This window comes from Hyperolius riggenbachi, chromosome 2, assembly GCF_040937935.1.
Source record: "Hyperolius riggenbachi isolate aHypRig1 chromosome 2, aHypRig1.pri, whole genome shotgun sequence".
Taxonomy (NCBI): domain Eukaryota; kingdom Metazoa; phylum Chordata; class Amphibia; order Anura; family Hyperoliidae; genus Hyperolius; species Hyperolius riggenbachi.
In genome coordinates this window covers 124,897,906-124,913,500 of record NC_090647.1, presented here as the reverse complement: position 1 = coordinate 124,913,500, position 15,595 = coordinate 124,897,906, and the positions used below count along the sequence as shown (strand labels likewise).

At 44.1% G+C, this 15,595-nt stretch overlaps 2 protein-coding genes across 3 annotated transcripts in view; both read right to left on the bottom strand.

Moving 5' to 3' along the window:
- ATF1 (activating transcription factor 1) overlaps positions 1–11,701 on the bottom strand; it is a 355,624-nt gene extending 343,923 nt beyond the window's left edge. The window contains exon 1 of the mRNA XM_068267353.1: positions 11,627–11,701. The gene's annotated coding sequence lies outside the window, so the exon portion shown is untranslated. The remainder of the gene's footprint in view (positions 1–11,626) is intronic.
- Positions 1–15,595, bottom strand: part of DIP2B (disco interacting protein 2 homolog B) — a 354,733-nt gene that overhangs the window by 274,457 nt on the left and 64,681 nt on the right. The window lies entirely within an intron of this gene.

Here is a 15,595-nt window from a genome sequence, read left to right as displayed (position 1 = left end):
ATAACTACAATAAATAAATAAATAAAACTGATTGGGCCCATCAATGGAGATTATTTACAACCAATCCGATCAGAACTTCTGATCGTTCAAATGATTTTTCACTAGTAATTGGACAGTTAGTGGCCACCTTTAGTGATCGTTGCTGTGAACTAGCCCTGAAAAAGGAGAACATCTTTCCCTCATAGGATAGTATTATGAGTCACTTGTTTTCTTTTTGCAGTTTTTTAAAGTTATCATGCTCCTAGATTCCATCTGTAGAATTCTATTTTGAGAATGCTATTCCTCATATGGTGATGTGTTACTCGTCCTGATGTTGTTGTTCACACAGTTGGTGAATCAGGTTGTTTGGAGGTTGGATTCTACAGAGCATCCCTGTGAGTTTTTGAGCATTTTTATTTGTCATGTTTACTTCAATCCTACATTATTCTACATCTCCTTGTGTGAAACACATTAGTAGTTTTCATCTTTATCCATATCCTCCAAATAAAGACCTGGTTTCTCTTGTAGGACCCAAAGTGTCTCATAACAGCATAGTTGCAGTTTGTGATGCGTTACAGGGAAACCGTTTTGGAATCATAAATGCCACATTAAACGGGTGGCTTTTCAGTTCTAATTTGAACAGGGTTCGAGCGGTCTTGATTGGGTGTGGCACGGCGTTCCAAAGGGAAGGCTCAGCATGACAGCCATCTCTGGCTCCAAAGGTTTTGAGTTGGACTCTGGGGTGGTCAAATTATTAAATCCTGTTGATCTGGGGTTGTGGAATGTGTGACACAATTGCAACATATCTTACAAGTATCCAGGGTTAAGTAAAGATTTGAATGTTAGCAAGCCAGTTTTGAAACGGATTCTCCATTTTACAGGTAGCCAGTACCCGTAAAAAAAGGTACTAGCGTTGTTGGATGATGAAAAAAAAAGCATTTCCTAATAAAACCATAAATAGTTAAAGGGCAAAACCCATCTTAGGTCCATCCATAGCTTTAGCTATGTCGTTTCTAATGGTGGTGAAGTTGGTGGGCTGGAGCAAATATCTTTACAAAATAGTTAAAGAGGAGCTGTTAGGTATAGGGTCTCAGAGACAAAAAACACATATATCAGTAGCTAAATACTGGCTGTACTTACATTACATATGCATTTCACTGTCCACGTTAAGATTTCACAGAATTTTTATATAGTATATGCAGAGAATGATGCTCCTGACAGCTCATGGCAGGTTCCATGTTTGTCTGTCTTGTCTGAAGCCAATTGTGATGTCATATCCTCCCTTACCCTGCTTCCTGATTAATTATACATTAGCCCTCCCAAGTCCCAGCCCTCAGACACTCCTACCAGTCTCTGGTCTTATGCTCGGTACACAAGATGCGTTTTCCCGCTCGATCCGCGGGTCAATCGGGATCGATTCCATTATTTCCAACATGTTGATTATGCCAAATCGACGGCAGGAACGATCGAAATCCGAATCGAGCATGTTGGAAATAATCTAATCGACCCGCGGATCGAGCGGGAAAACGCATCGTGTGTATTAGGCACTCAGCGGGGAGCGATCATGTCTGGGTTGCGTGCGATCTCGCTGTCAGTTGGGGTGGGGGGAGCTGTGCGAGCGATTGCGTTGTCAGTCGCGGGGGAGGTTGCGGATGATTGCGATGTCATTCAATTTGCGGGCGGTTGCGATGTCGGTCGTTTTGCTTGCGATTGCAATGTCGGTCCTTTTGCTTGCGATTGCGATGTCGGTCGTTTTGCTTGCGATTGCGATGTCGGTCGTTTTGCTTGCGATTGCGATGTCGGTCGTTTTGCTTGCGATTGCGATGTCGGTCGTTTTGCTTGCGATTGCGATGTCGGTCGTTTTGCTTGCGATTGCGATGTCGGTCGTTTTGCTTGCGATTGCGATGTCGGTCGTTTTGCTTGCGATGTCGGTCGTTTTGCTTGCGATTGCGATGTCGGTCGTTTTGCTTGCGATTGCGATGTCGGTCGTTTTGCTTGCGATTGCAATGTCAGTCATTTTGCTTGCGATTGCGATGTCGGTCGTTTTGCTTGCGATTGCGATGTCGGTCGTTTTGCTTGCGATTGCAATGTCGGTCATTTTGCTTGCGATTGCGATGTCGGTCGTTTTGCTTGCGATTGCGATGTCGGTCGTTTTGCTTGCGATTGCGATGTCGGTCGTTTTGCTTGCGATTGCGTCGGTCGTTTTGCGAGCGATTGCGATTTCGGTCGTTTTGCTTGCGATTGCGATGTCGGTCGTTTTGCTTGCGATTGCGATGTCGGTTGTTTTGCTTGCGATTGCGATGTCGGTCGTTTTGCGAGCGATTGCGATTTCGGTCGTTTTGCTTGCGATGTCGGTCGTTTTGCTTGCGATTGCGATGTCGGTCGTTTTGGTTGCGATGTCGGTCCTTTGCTTGCGATTGCAATGTTGGTCATTTTGTTTGCGATTGTCAGTCGTTTTGCTTGCGATTGCAATGTCGGTCGTTTTGCTTGCGATGTCGGTCGTTTTGCTTGCGATGTCGGTCGTTTTGCTTGCGATTGCGAAGTCAGTCGTTTTGCTTGCGATTGCGATGTCGGTAGTTTTGCTTGCGATGTCGGTCGTTTTGCAAACGATTGCGCTGTCGGTCGTTTTGTTTGCGATTGCAATGTCAGTCGTTTAGCTTGCGATTGCGTTGTCGGTCGTCTTGCTTGCGATGTCGGTCGTTTTGCGAGCGATAGTGATGACGGTCGTTTGGGGGGGTGCCGCCGATCGCTGGTGTCACTGCCGGGGGCGTAGGTTGCCGCCGATCGCGGGTGTCACTCGCGGGGGGTGGGAGGCGGGAGCCGCCGATTGCGGGTTTGTCACTCGCGAGGGGGGAGGGGGGATTGGGTGCCGCCGATCGCGGGTGTCACTCGCGGGGGGGGGAGGGGGTATGCCGCCAATCGCGGGTGTCACTAGCGGGGGGGGGGGTGCCGCCGATCGCGGGTGTAACGCACGGTGTGGGGGGGGATTTTGCCGCCGATCGCGGGTGTCACTTGCGGGGGGGGGGGTGCTGGGGTGCCGCTGATCGCAGGGGGGGGGTGTAGGATTGGGAGGGGTTGCCGCAGGCAGCCTGCAGCTGTCACTCGGGGTGTCTGGATGGGGAGGGAAGGAGAGAGGAACCAGGCTGCAGCAGGGCTGGATAGGGAAATGAAGGGGTGGTGCAGGGAGGGCAGAAGAGAGGAAGTAAGACCTTCCCATACTGCTTTGCAGGCTGACTGCGGCTTTTTCAGCCTGATGCGTCCTCCTAAACAGCCTGGAGATAAGGAAGGCTGCTATTCAGCCCACAATAAAGTAAGAGTTTTTTTAACTTCAGTATTGATATTTGGCTTCCTTCCACACTGTTTAACACAGGGGAACATAGATCAAAAATTACTTGTTTTTGCCTGACAGTTACTCTTTAAACAAGGTGTTGCAAAGGAGCATCTTGCTTTAAAAGAAGCTGTCAGCCATTTTTTGCTCTACTTACATAACTTATGTATTGCACTGTCCACGTTTTGATTTTAGTGATATTTCTACAGAAAAAAAATCCTTCCCATTTTAAATGTGGCTATTTTGAAGCCAATTCTGATGTCATTTCCTCCCTTACTCTCCTCTGCCTGATTTGCCCAACCTTCACTATAGAAAGTGCATTGTCTCAGCATGAGAAATATTGGCCAGAGAGGAACAGAGGTGTGGGAGGGGAAAACAGGAGGGTTAGAGGCTTCAGCCAACCAGGCTGCATTAGTTGAGTCTGATTTGAAGTATAGAAGCAGAAAATGACAACCCAGTATGCCCTGCAACTTCCTTTTTGTGTACCAAATTTTGTGTGTACCAAATAAGAGAGTCAGGCAAACTGGGGAATGATCATTTATCAACAAGAAAAGTAATAGTGATTTTAACTTTTGGATTGCCTGGTCAGCATCCTTATTACTTGTTTAGCAGATAAAAATAAAGAATTTATTTTTGATTTTATGCCCGACAGTTACGCTTTAATGTAGAGAGAAAATATTGCATGGTAAGTGTTACATCAGTGTAATTTGTAAGGCAGTATGGTAAGCACTGTACAAAGAATCCTAAGTAGGTAGCTGACACATCTAGTCCCTTTGAAATGCTAAAATGACATGCTATTATTCTCTGTTACATGAAAACAAATGTCCATAAACTAATAACCTTGAATTACAGAACAATAGCAATTATAATTCAACTCCAAAGTCTCTGTCTAGGAAAAACTGTCTGTAAACATTCCTGTGTATGCAACGCCATAGGGTGAAAGATAAGCACTTATTATAGCAATGTGGTTTTAAAGGATACCCGAAGTTACATGTGACATGATGAGGTAGACATGTGTATGTACAGTGCCTAGCACACAAATAACTATGTTGTGTTCCTTTTTTTCTTTCTCTGTCTGAAAGAGTTAAATATCAGGTATGTAAGTGGCTGACTCAGTCCTGACTCAAACAGGAAGTGACTACAGTGTGACCCTCACTGATAAGAAATTCCCCTTTTTATATGTCTTTTTCTCTCTCATAAGAAATTCCAACTATAAAACTTTCCTAGCAAAAAATGGCTTCTTAGTACATACACATGTGTATCTCATCATGTCACATGCCATTTCCGGTATCCTTTAAAGTGTACATTTCAAAAGCTATACATGGGTGGTAGAGTAAAGTCAACTGAAATTATAATTTGCAATTATTGAAAAAAATGTGTCCTCATAAGAGTGTCACTTTAACAGCCATAAAGAGAGGCTGAAGCAAGGACATAGTTATTAAAGTAAGCAGAGCAGTACTAGAAGAGACAGTGCTTGAATGGACGAGCTGATGAGAGGAAGATGTGTGGTTGGCTTTGCAGGGAGTGCTTACACCACCCCACGGACACCGAGTCTGTTCCGTCTGAGCGCCCACAGCCTGGAGTTTGAGTCAGGGCGGAACAAGCAGACATGGAATCCCCAGGAAGAGGGACTGTGCAGGCAGTGTGAGCCCTGGAAGATGAGGCCCACTTCCTGCTACACTGCAGCAAATATGCACCTGTGAGGGCCACCCACTTCGAGAGACTCTCCGCCCATATCCCAGATTTTACAACCATTGATGAGGAAAGGAAACTCTACATCTTACTGGGGGGGGGGGGGGGGGGGGAGAGGAAATAATGGTGCAAATAGCCACTAAATTTGCCAATGCTACCAACTGAGAGGAACATGCTACCATACAGTATGGACTGTTTATTTATACTGCCCCCTATGACCTGCTCACTCCTATAATACCACATCCCCGCACCTCTGCATTATACTGTTTTGATGTGTTAACGCTAAATGTTCAAAGTAGAGAAACAAAGCACTGGCACCAAAATGCAGCAAGGTGGATAAAAACCACAAATGGTCTTACCTGCAGCGTGCTTCAAAAACGGTCAATTTGCAGTGCAAAACAAGATGAAGGAGATGGGCATCAGCTGCATCAAAACCCTTTATTGTGGTGGGGTAAACACAGTGGTTACAGCAGTTTAACTCTGCTTTTTCAGAGGGAGGGGGTTTTCACACTTTATATGGGGTGAGACAGGTCAGAGGTCTTGGGAGTCCTATGGAGCGTGATCCTTCCAACGTGCCTGATTGATTGTTTTGATCAATTTGGGCCATAAATCGATCAAAATAACATTCAGGTTGTCACTCCGCAGCATCGATCTCTGCCAGATTTGATCATTATGATCAAATCTACCGACTATCGTTACTGCAAATCAAGGAAGATATGGGCACCTTCATTTTCCCATTGGGTTTTGAGTCTCCTTAATGAAAGGGCAACTTAACAGACAACAACTTGGTCTACAATAAATGTTGAAAAGTTTGAAAAAAAATATTGGAAGGTGAGGTAATTAGTAAAACATCGTAGTGAGAACAGAAGTGAGGTAATGTACTGGAAAAGGATTATTCTCCAGTACCAAGCCTAGTTGCCCTGTGGCCTAACGGTGCTCATAAGTTTAGAGATGAAAAGTACTAGATCTTTTTACAAATCAGGTGTGGTGATTGGTGCAATGCCCTCTAGGTAATGAGGTCATTTCAGTGACATACTGTGCATGCAAACATACAGATTTTAGCCTAGGCACGTTTACATCTCTCGATTAACTACCCTACCTTAAAATCTGGTGGTCTGATAATCCTTCACGACCACTTGTAAAGAATTAACAGCTGAGCCTAGACTAGAAACTGCGAGCGGTGGAACAAGGAAGTGAGTGCGTTTTTCCACTCGCTGATAAATTGATTTTAAAATGATTTTTAAAAGAAACTAGGTGGAGGGGGATAGTCAACCCCCCTTCCCACCGCTGCGAACGCTCCCCCCCTTCCTGGCTGCTACCCCTCCAGCATGGCGGCCCCCTCCCCACCCACAGACAGTGCTGGGGATCAGTTTTTTAAAATGCAAACGGATCCAAAACATATGCTGCAAAAGGGCAGCACTGATCAGTTTGCGTTCCGGTTTTAGAAAACCGGAGACCAGACCGCGGATTGCATTCTGCAACCACATCTAGTGTGGCCCTAGCCTTAGCTAGGCAGCTCTGCACAAGACAGGTGGATAGACTCAGTGACAACTTGCTTGCATTACAGGGAGTGTCTAGGAGGGTGGGGCACAGTCTCCTGCCGCAGACATATTCTTTAACATAATTACAGTCATTTGTCTGTGCCTATTGTCTGGAATGCCTCTATACTGCAGCAGATCTCCCTTTTTTTGGTTTTATGCTGGGCATGCACGAGTCGACCCGGCGGCTCGATTAGCTGCCGGATCGACTTCCGCCGCTTCCCCATGGGCGACCGGATCGATTCCCGCTCGTCCCCCCGGGCGCTCCTTATCTTCCGCTTGATCCCCCGCTATTGTCCACCCGCGGGGATCGAGCGGGGAATAGATCTGGCGGGTCATCGGACCGGTCGGAAATTATCAATCGAGCCATCAGCGGCTCGACTGATAAAGAACAAACGCTCCGTGTATGCCCAGCATGAGAGAGGGATCAATCTGATGGTCAAATCTGGTGGCCATCTATTAGTGTATGGCCACATTGAGGCCTCACGCAGATATTAGATAACTGTTGCACAAATTCAACATTTATGACTGAAACAGATTACAGGCTAATGCCTGTTTTGGCATCGCACATCCTCTGCAGCCAACCCTGCTTGGGAGATTAAAGTTACGTACACATGATGGATTGAACTCAGCCGTGGAGGATGATAAAGTTCCCAATACAAGTGAATCTTGCACTGCAGCAAACACACAACCTGAATTCCGAGCTAATCAATAGCACACGATGCCGTAAATCAGACACCGTGCTGCTGGCCAAAGCCCAGAGAGACATTTGGGTGACTTTCGGGGAACCTATCCTATTTATTTTACATGCGACCATTTGTTTTTAACCCTGTAAGTACAATTTGTAAGTGCGATGAAGTAAAGATTTTGAAGAGAACACTATGGAGCGCTCTTTTTCTACATAGATAAGTAGAGTACGATAAAGTCTGCCTTGAATCTTGGCATGCATGAAGCAGCACAATTCAGACAGGCAGAATTGCGGGGGACCAGAATCACCCCTGAGATCGCGAAGGACAAGCAGCCTTAAAGGAGTTATCAGGCAGAAAATGCTGCCCTCTGAAATCCTTACCCGGGGCTTCCTCCAGCCCCTTGCAGCTGACATGTCCCATGCAGCATCTCCGCTGGCAGCCGCCGACCCACGGTCCCCGGAAGTGGAGAGGCCGACCTCCTCCAGTGCGCCTGCGCGAGCACCGCAGTTACTCAAGCACACATTGTCCACAGTGTACTGCGCAAACACAGTAGTTCTGCACCTGCGCAGTACACCGCAGGCAACTTGGGCTTGATTGACAGCGGCTCGCGCAGGCGCAGAAAGGATGACCTTGAGGTCGGCTTCTGCAAGCAGAAATGAGGTGTGGGACAGGTCAGCTGCAAGGGGCTGAAGAAAGCCCTGGGTAACTATATCAGAGGGCAGCATTTTCTGTCTGATGACTCCTTTAAAGGGGCTTAAAGAGGAACTCCAGTGAAAACAATGTAATAAAAAAGTGCTTCATTTTTACAATAATTATGTATAAATGATTTAGTCAGTGTTTGCCCATTGTAAAATCTTTTAAATCCCTGATTTACATTCTGACATTACATGGTGACATTTTTACTGTTGGCAGGTGATGTAGCTGCTGCATGCTTATTTTGGCAGTTGGAAACAGCTGCAAACAGCTATGTCCCACAACGCAGCAAGGTTCACAGACAGGAAACTGCCAGGAGTACGTACTCAGTTTCTTTGTGGGAGGGGTTTCACCACAATATCAGTCATACAGCGCCCCCTGATGGTCTGTTTGTGAAATGGAATAGATTTCTCATGTAAAAGGGGGTATCAGCTACTGATTGGGTTAAAGATCAATTCTTGGTCGGAGTTTCTCTTTAAGGAAGCCTCAGGTAAGTATGGTACCTGAGACGCTTCTTATCTCAGGTACACTTTAAAAGACTTAAAACTGCTCTCGATCGATAAAGGGATTGATTTTCCAATGACAACTTTGAAAGAAAATCGAAACCCTTACCACTCAGAAACAGATCAGACAGATGGGGAAAATAATTGTGTGGTGTGGTGGGGGTATTGTCACCTGCATACACATTCAGACAGGGAATCATAACTTACTGATATCAATAGGCTGCTTCCTAATTCACGTGCGGCGTAAAAAAAAACAAAAAAACAGTGTGTTGCATTTTTCACATACCGAATCCCCATAGCTGTTCAGGGCACGACTAAAGGGATTCAGATGCGTACTCCCATCAACACAAGTGCCTGCGTCTTTCTCAGAGACGGATGCCGGTACTGATGGAAACAGAACCTAAAAAACTGACATCCTGTTACACTGCAGCTATTCAAAACCGAAGCAGAATAAAGTCCTAAATAAAGGTGCCCATACACTCGTCAGATTGGCAGCAGATAGATAAGAAATGAATCTGATGATCTATCTGATGCGTTTTTAGAACATTTTTTACCAGGAAAGAATTCCAATAGATTTCAGTTTAAAATCTATTGAAATTCGATCTGATGGCATTTTTTTGCCATCAGATTTCCATTAAGGCCAATGCAAACTGATAAGCAATCTCATCAGATCGACCTAAATTTTCCACCCTGCCAGTTCGATGGAAATCCATCGAAATCGATCGAAATCGGCCATCGATCGGTCGATTGGCCAACCGATTTGCAAACGATCGGGATCGATCGATCGGCCAGAAAATCGGCTGAGTATATGGGCCCCTTATAGCTTGTGGCAAACATGCTCAGAAATGCTACTTTTCACCATCAGACAGTTACTCATCCGTCAGTCAGAAGAGGTGAAGTGAAGTGAAAAAGGGAATCTATGATCCTGCCAGAAAGGGAAACTGGCATTTATGAACATTATTTTGACGCAAAGTATATTGAGAATATTATTTTGCTGCTATTACTTGAATGACTGCAGGCATAGCAGAATATCAACATTATCGTCACACTGGTCTTTGTAGACGATTACAGACATTTTGGTCAGGTGATAGTCTCAATGTTAAGAGCTATAAACGCTTTTCTGAGCTCTTTTTGGCCTCCAGAGCTTTGAGTGCTTTTTTAAAAACAGTTCCCATCGACTTACATTAAAATCGCGGTAAACCAATTTTAATGAAAGACAATGGTAGCGTTTTTAAACAAGTTCTCAGAAAGCTCTGGAGGCCAAAAAGCACTCAGAAACACGCTTATAGTGTGTCTGAGCCCTAACTGGTGTGGAAAACCCTGAGCTGCAAGACAATCTATAGTTTTAGAACAAAGGATTCATTTTGTGTAGGCCAAAAACATTAATCCACCAGAATGCATTCTAATTAGCCAAGCATTGGTGGAGAGTCCCCTAACCATACTGGTCTGCTCAGCACTGAATGGAGACTCATCTCATCACACTGGTCAAAGTCGGTTGGTCATATTTCCACACACATTGCTCTGCTGTTTCTAGTGGCTAGTCTGTGGATGGTAGTCTGGCTGTAGGTGCCTACTGGCCTACCATCTGCAAATTAAAAAGTTTTGAGGTTACTGCTATCTTAGTGAAGCCACCATATAAAAAACATTTGAGTCAAACACCTTATCTGCATGCTTGTTCAGGGACTATGGGTAAAAATATTAAGGCCTGTTCACACTCGGCTTGATTAAAGTTGGCTGAGGTGGCCAATAACGACCACTTCAGCTGATAATCTGGTGCTTGATTCTTGTGTGCACACCGCTCCCCTGCTGGCCATGTGACATGCACACACTGCTCTTTCGTCCCTCTGTGGGCCCCCGCTCCCACATAGCACCAGAGCGTGTTGTCAGCTGTAAAGCAGCCTTTGCGTCTGTACAGCCCGGCCCAGCAATATCACATAAGGTACCAATCCCCAATGGGCAACATGGAACAGGTGTGCACCCACCTAAAAGGTGCCCATACATCATACTATGTATGGACCTCTCTCTCTCTGATCGGAGAAAGATCCCATACACCACAAGACACTTTCCGATCGATTTCAGCATCGAATCAGCCATGTTACACCGCATCTGCTGCCTCGCTGGCCCGACGTTGTCCCCCAGTGAATGAGGCCCCTCAGTGCACTATACTTTACCTGTCTGCACCAGCTGCAATCTGCATACACATGCCCCACGTGGTTACCGGCAACAACATGGTAAGCATGTATGCGGCGGAACCAGCGGCTGGTGTGGATAGGTAATGAATAGTGCACCGGGCACATTTAAAATTAGTGGGGGGGGGGGGGGGGGGATTGTGCCAGGGGGTTAGTTGATCAACTATGACAGTCCAAGATCTTGCAGCATGTCCAGTTAACATGTTGGGCCCGAAATTGGGGGCGTTGTCGATCAGGCATGCACTTGGCGGCACAGATTTTCATCTGATTCGATAATAATCATGAAATCAGATTGTCAATCGGCTGCCAAGTCACTACATGTATGGGTACCCTACTTTAATGTAGATAAAGTATAAAGTAGCTTGCTAAAATAATGTCACACATTTTGTAGAGAAATGGTGCCATTGTTCAGAAATACAGTTTTCATGGTCTTGTCTGAGGGAGGATGGAACAGAATCACAGACACCTGATTAGCAGATTAAGATAAGCAATCCTAACAACAGAGTATTGTGAGCCGTTTCAGGAACCTAGCGTTCCTCTGTCATTCTTTCCACAGGATGTGTCTAAACGTTTGACTGATAGTGTTCATTTTGAATCCAGATTCTTTATCAGGCTACAGAGAATTCCCATGGCTCACACAAAAGTGTGACATTTCTTCTGACAAACAAATGTGGAAATACCCAGATCACGAGGATCTTGTAAAAAGCATTTTCCAGCTGAAGTCTCAGCAGAAACTTTACCAAACATTAAAAAAGGAGTGTTAAAAGTGTTACTGAAATAGGTCTGTAAGGCCTTGTCCACATTGCGTACCGTTCGCGTTTGGCGATGTTTGAGGCGATTTTTCTTTCCATTTCCCAGCGATTACCTGCGTGCTATTTTTTTGTGAACGCTTTTCTACGCGGTTTTGCCGAGCGATTCTGTTTTTTCACTTACTGATATCAGTCAGGAAGTGAACTCTTTGATCTGGAAAAGCATATAGGTAGAAAAAAAACAAACGTTTTGTAAGAAATAATACCTTTTAATGGCTAACTAATAGAGTTAAATGATGCAAGCTTTCTGGGATCTAGTCCCCTTCTTCAGGCATATTTCCAGATGTAAGCTGACATAAGCTTACATCTGGAAATATGCCTGAAGAAGGGGACTAGATCCCAGAAAGCTTGCATCATTTAACTCTATTAGTTAGCCATTAAAAGGTATTATTTCTTACAAAACGTTTGTTTTTTTTCTACCTATATAATTTGTTTGGCTAACACGGTACAGAAACTTTTTTGCTACTATCTGGAAAAGAATAAATACAATGCATTTATTCTTAAAAAAAGCGAATGCAATCGCTGCACAAAGCAATTTTGTGAGCATTTGCGTTTTTCCTATACCTTCCATTGTAGCAAAATCGCCTCAAAAATGGCCCATGCAGCACTCATCTAAGCTGAACACTTCATTCTAAACGACACCATAGAGAAGCATGGTGCAGCCGCTTTCACAGCGTTTTAGAAAACCCGTCCGCGCTTAAATTTGGCCAAAACCGCCTCTAGCGTGAACGAGCCCTAAAGGCTTTCATTCATCCAAGTAAAAGTAAGGCCGTTACAGATGCATGTATCCTGTATTTTCTTTTTTTGTGCGCTTACATCAAATGAGAGGGATCCTCAAAATTTCTTTGCATGGTTTCCCCTTTATCAGCTCGGATGGGTCTAATCTATTTCAGACTCATTGTGTAGACATTAATTGCTCCAGTTATGAAGGCATGAACTGCTATTATAACACTTGGGTAAACATACCAAAATGGCATTGCCGATAAATGGTGTCAAAGACCCCCACATCCCTCTTTACTGATAGCTGCTCCAGTATGTTATCAAGATGCTCAAATGTTTAGGCATCATTATTTTGGAATGAAAAAAAAAAAAAAAAAAAAAAAAAAAAAAAAAAAAAGGTGAAAGACCAAGAACCAACATAGCCAATAATTATGTATGTAAAGACAATTGGGGAATAAGTAGGTGTAGACGTATACTAACAAATAAACCAAACATGATCATCATCTGCGCAGGAGTGGAAACGTCTAACCCTACTTGGAATAAAAGTCACTTTCTGGATGGGTAAAGGCCTATTCACACACGACAAGATTTTTGCAAACAATTTATCACAACAAATTATTTTGTTCATGATATAGTTTAACGAATCATAGTTCATTTGAAAATGTGTTAAATGATGTTTCATGACGCACGCCACATGCGACGATCGTTTCTGAACGACCGTCATGTTTTATTGAATCACGGAGGATTGTTTTGATCCTCATTGACTTTTATGTGGTTTGCTGCGATCGTGTAAAAAAATTTATGATGGCGCAAACTAAGCTAGCCCGATACGGTGAGATGGTTAAGGGAACAATCATTCATCGGTGAAGACCCCTGATCCATCTGGCCGTGGGTACTCAGCCTAAAGCAAATCTGAATGGAATAAGGAGAGGAAAAAAAAAAACTTAACCGGGCTTATGCTTTACCTCACTAACCTGGGGCTTCTGCCAGCTCCCCGCAGCATCACAGAACGATCCTCCAGTCACTCACCGCGGCTAAGTTTTGCTACCACCGACTTGCAATTCGATGCCCGCTGTGTCAGCCCTGGCCACACTCGTCGCTGGAAGCGTCCTGTACAAGGTTAGCTGTGGCGGGGGACCGGAGGACCGTTCCCGTGATGGCACAGTGCAGCTGGCAGAACACCCCAGATAAGTGAAACACTTTTTTTTTTTTTTTTTAAAGTCAATTCAGGGAACAACCCACCTCCAAGGGTGGATCAGTAATGCAAGAAAGAATAGAAGCCTCAAGACACGTAAAAAATAATTTAATACAAGTTAAAAGGTAAGGGTAAAGGTGAACTTAAAGAGGAACTCCACTGAAACTATATTAAAAAAAAAAATTTTTTCTTCATTTTGAAAATTATTATGTACAGTGGAGGAAATAATTATTTGACCCCTCACTGATTTTGTAAGTTTGTCCAATGACAAAGAAATGAAAAGTCTCAGAACAGTATCATTTTAATGGTAGGTTTATTTTAACAGCGGCAGATAGCACATCAAAAGGAAAATCGAAAAAATAACCTTAAATAAAAGATAGCAACTGATTTGCATTTCATTGAGTGAAATAAGTTTTTGAACCCCTACCAACCATTAAGAGTTCTGGCTCCCACAGAGTGGTTAGACACTTCTACTCAATTAGTCACCCTCATTAAGGACACCTGTCTTAACTAGTCACCTGTATAAAAGACACCTGTCCACAGAATCAATCAATCAAGCAGACTCCAAACTCTCCAACATGGGAAAGACCAAAGAGCTGTCCAAGGATGTCAGAGACAAAATTGTAGACCTGCACAAGGCTGGAATGGGCTACAAAACCATTAGCAAGGAGCTGGGAGAGAAGGTGACAACTGTTGGTGCGATTGTTCGAAAATGGAAGGAGCACAAAATGACCATCAATCGACCTCGCTCTGGGGTTCCACGCAAGATCTCACCTCGTGAGGTGTCAATGGTTCTGAGAAAGGTGAAAAAGCATCCTAGAACTACACGGGAGGAGTTAGTGAATGACCTCAAATTAGCAGGGACCACAGTCACCAAGAAAACCATTGGAAACACATTACACCGCAATGGATTAAAATCCTGCAGGGCTCGCAAGGTCCCCCTGCTCAAGAAGGCACATGTGCAGGCCCGTCTGAAGTTTGCCAATGAACACCTGAATGATTCTGTGAGTGACTGGGAGAAGGTGCTATGGTCTGATGAGACCAAATTAGAGCTCTTTGGCATTAACTCAACTCGCTGTGTTTGGAGGAAGAAAAATGCTGCCTATGACCCCCAAAACACTGTCCCCACCGTCAAGCATGGGGGTGGAAACATTTTGCTTTGGGGGTGTTTTTCTGCTAAGGGCACAGGACAACTTAATCGCATTAACGGGAAAATGGACGGAGCCATGTATCGTGAAATCCTGAACGACAACCTCCTTCCCTCTCACAGGAAACTGAAAATGGGTCGTGGATGGGTGTTCCAGCACGACAATGACCCAAAACATACAGCAAAGGCAACAAAGGAGTGGCTCAAGAAGAAACACATTAAGGTCATGGAGTGGCCTAGTCAGTCTCCGGACCTTAATCCAATAGAAAACCTATGGAGGGAGCTCAAGCTCAGAGTTGCACAGAGACAGCCTCGAAACCTTAGGGATTTAGAGATGATCTGCAAAGAGGAGTGGACCAACATTCCTCCTAAAATGTGTGCAAACTTGGTCATCAATTACAAGAAACGTTTGACCTCTGTGCTTGCAAACAAGGGTTTTTCCACTAAGTATTAAGTCTTTTATTGTTAGAGGGTTCAAAAACTTATTTCACTCAATGGAATGCAAATCAGTTGCTATCTTTTATTTAAGGTTATTTTTTCGATTTTCCTTTTGATGTGCTATCTGCCACTGTTAAAATAAACCTACCATTGAAATGATACTGTTCTGAGACTTTTCATCTCTTTGTCATTGGACAAACTTACAAAATCAGTGAGGGGTCAAATAATTATTTCCTCCACTGTATAAATGATTTAGTCAGTGTTTGCCCATTGTAAAATCTTTCCGCTCCCTGATTTACATTCTGGCATTTATCACATAGTGACATTTTTACTGCATGACATTTTCCACTGATGTCAGTGGAAGGAGATGCTGCTTGCTTTTTTTGGCAGTTGGAAACAGCTGTTTCCCACAATGCAACAAGTCTCCCACAGTGTAATGTCAGAACCATGGTTCTGACATCACACTGTAGGAGGGGTTTTACCACAATATCAGCCATACAGAGCCCCCTGATGATCGGTTTGTTAAAAGGAAAGAGTTATCATGGGAAAGGGGGTATCCGCTACTAATTGGATGAAGTTCAATTCTTGGTTACAGTTTCTCTTTAACCTCACTAAAGACACCACTCTAGGATGATCAAATTAATTATTTTATTGAAATTGGAAAAAGACTGTATA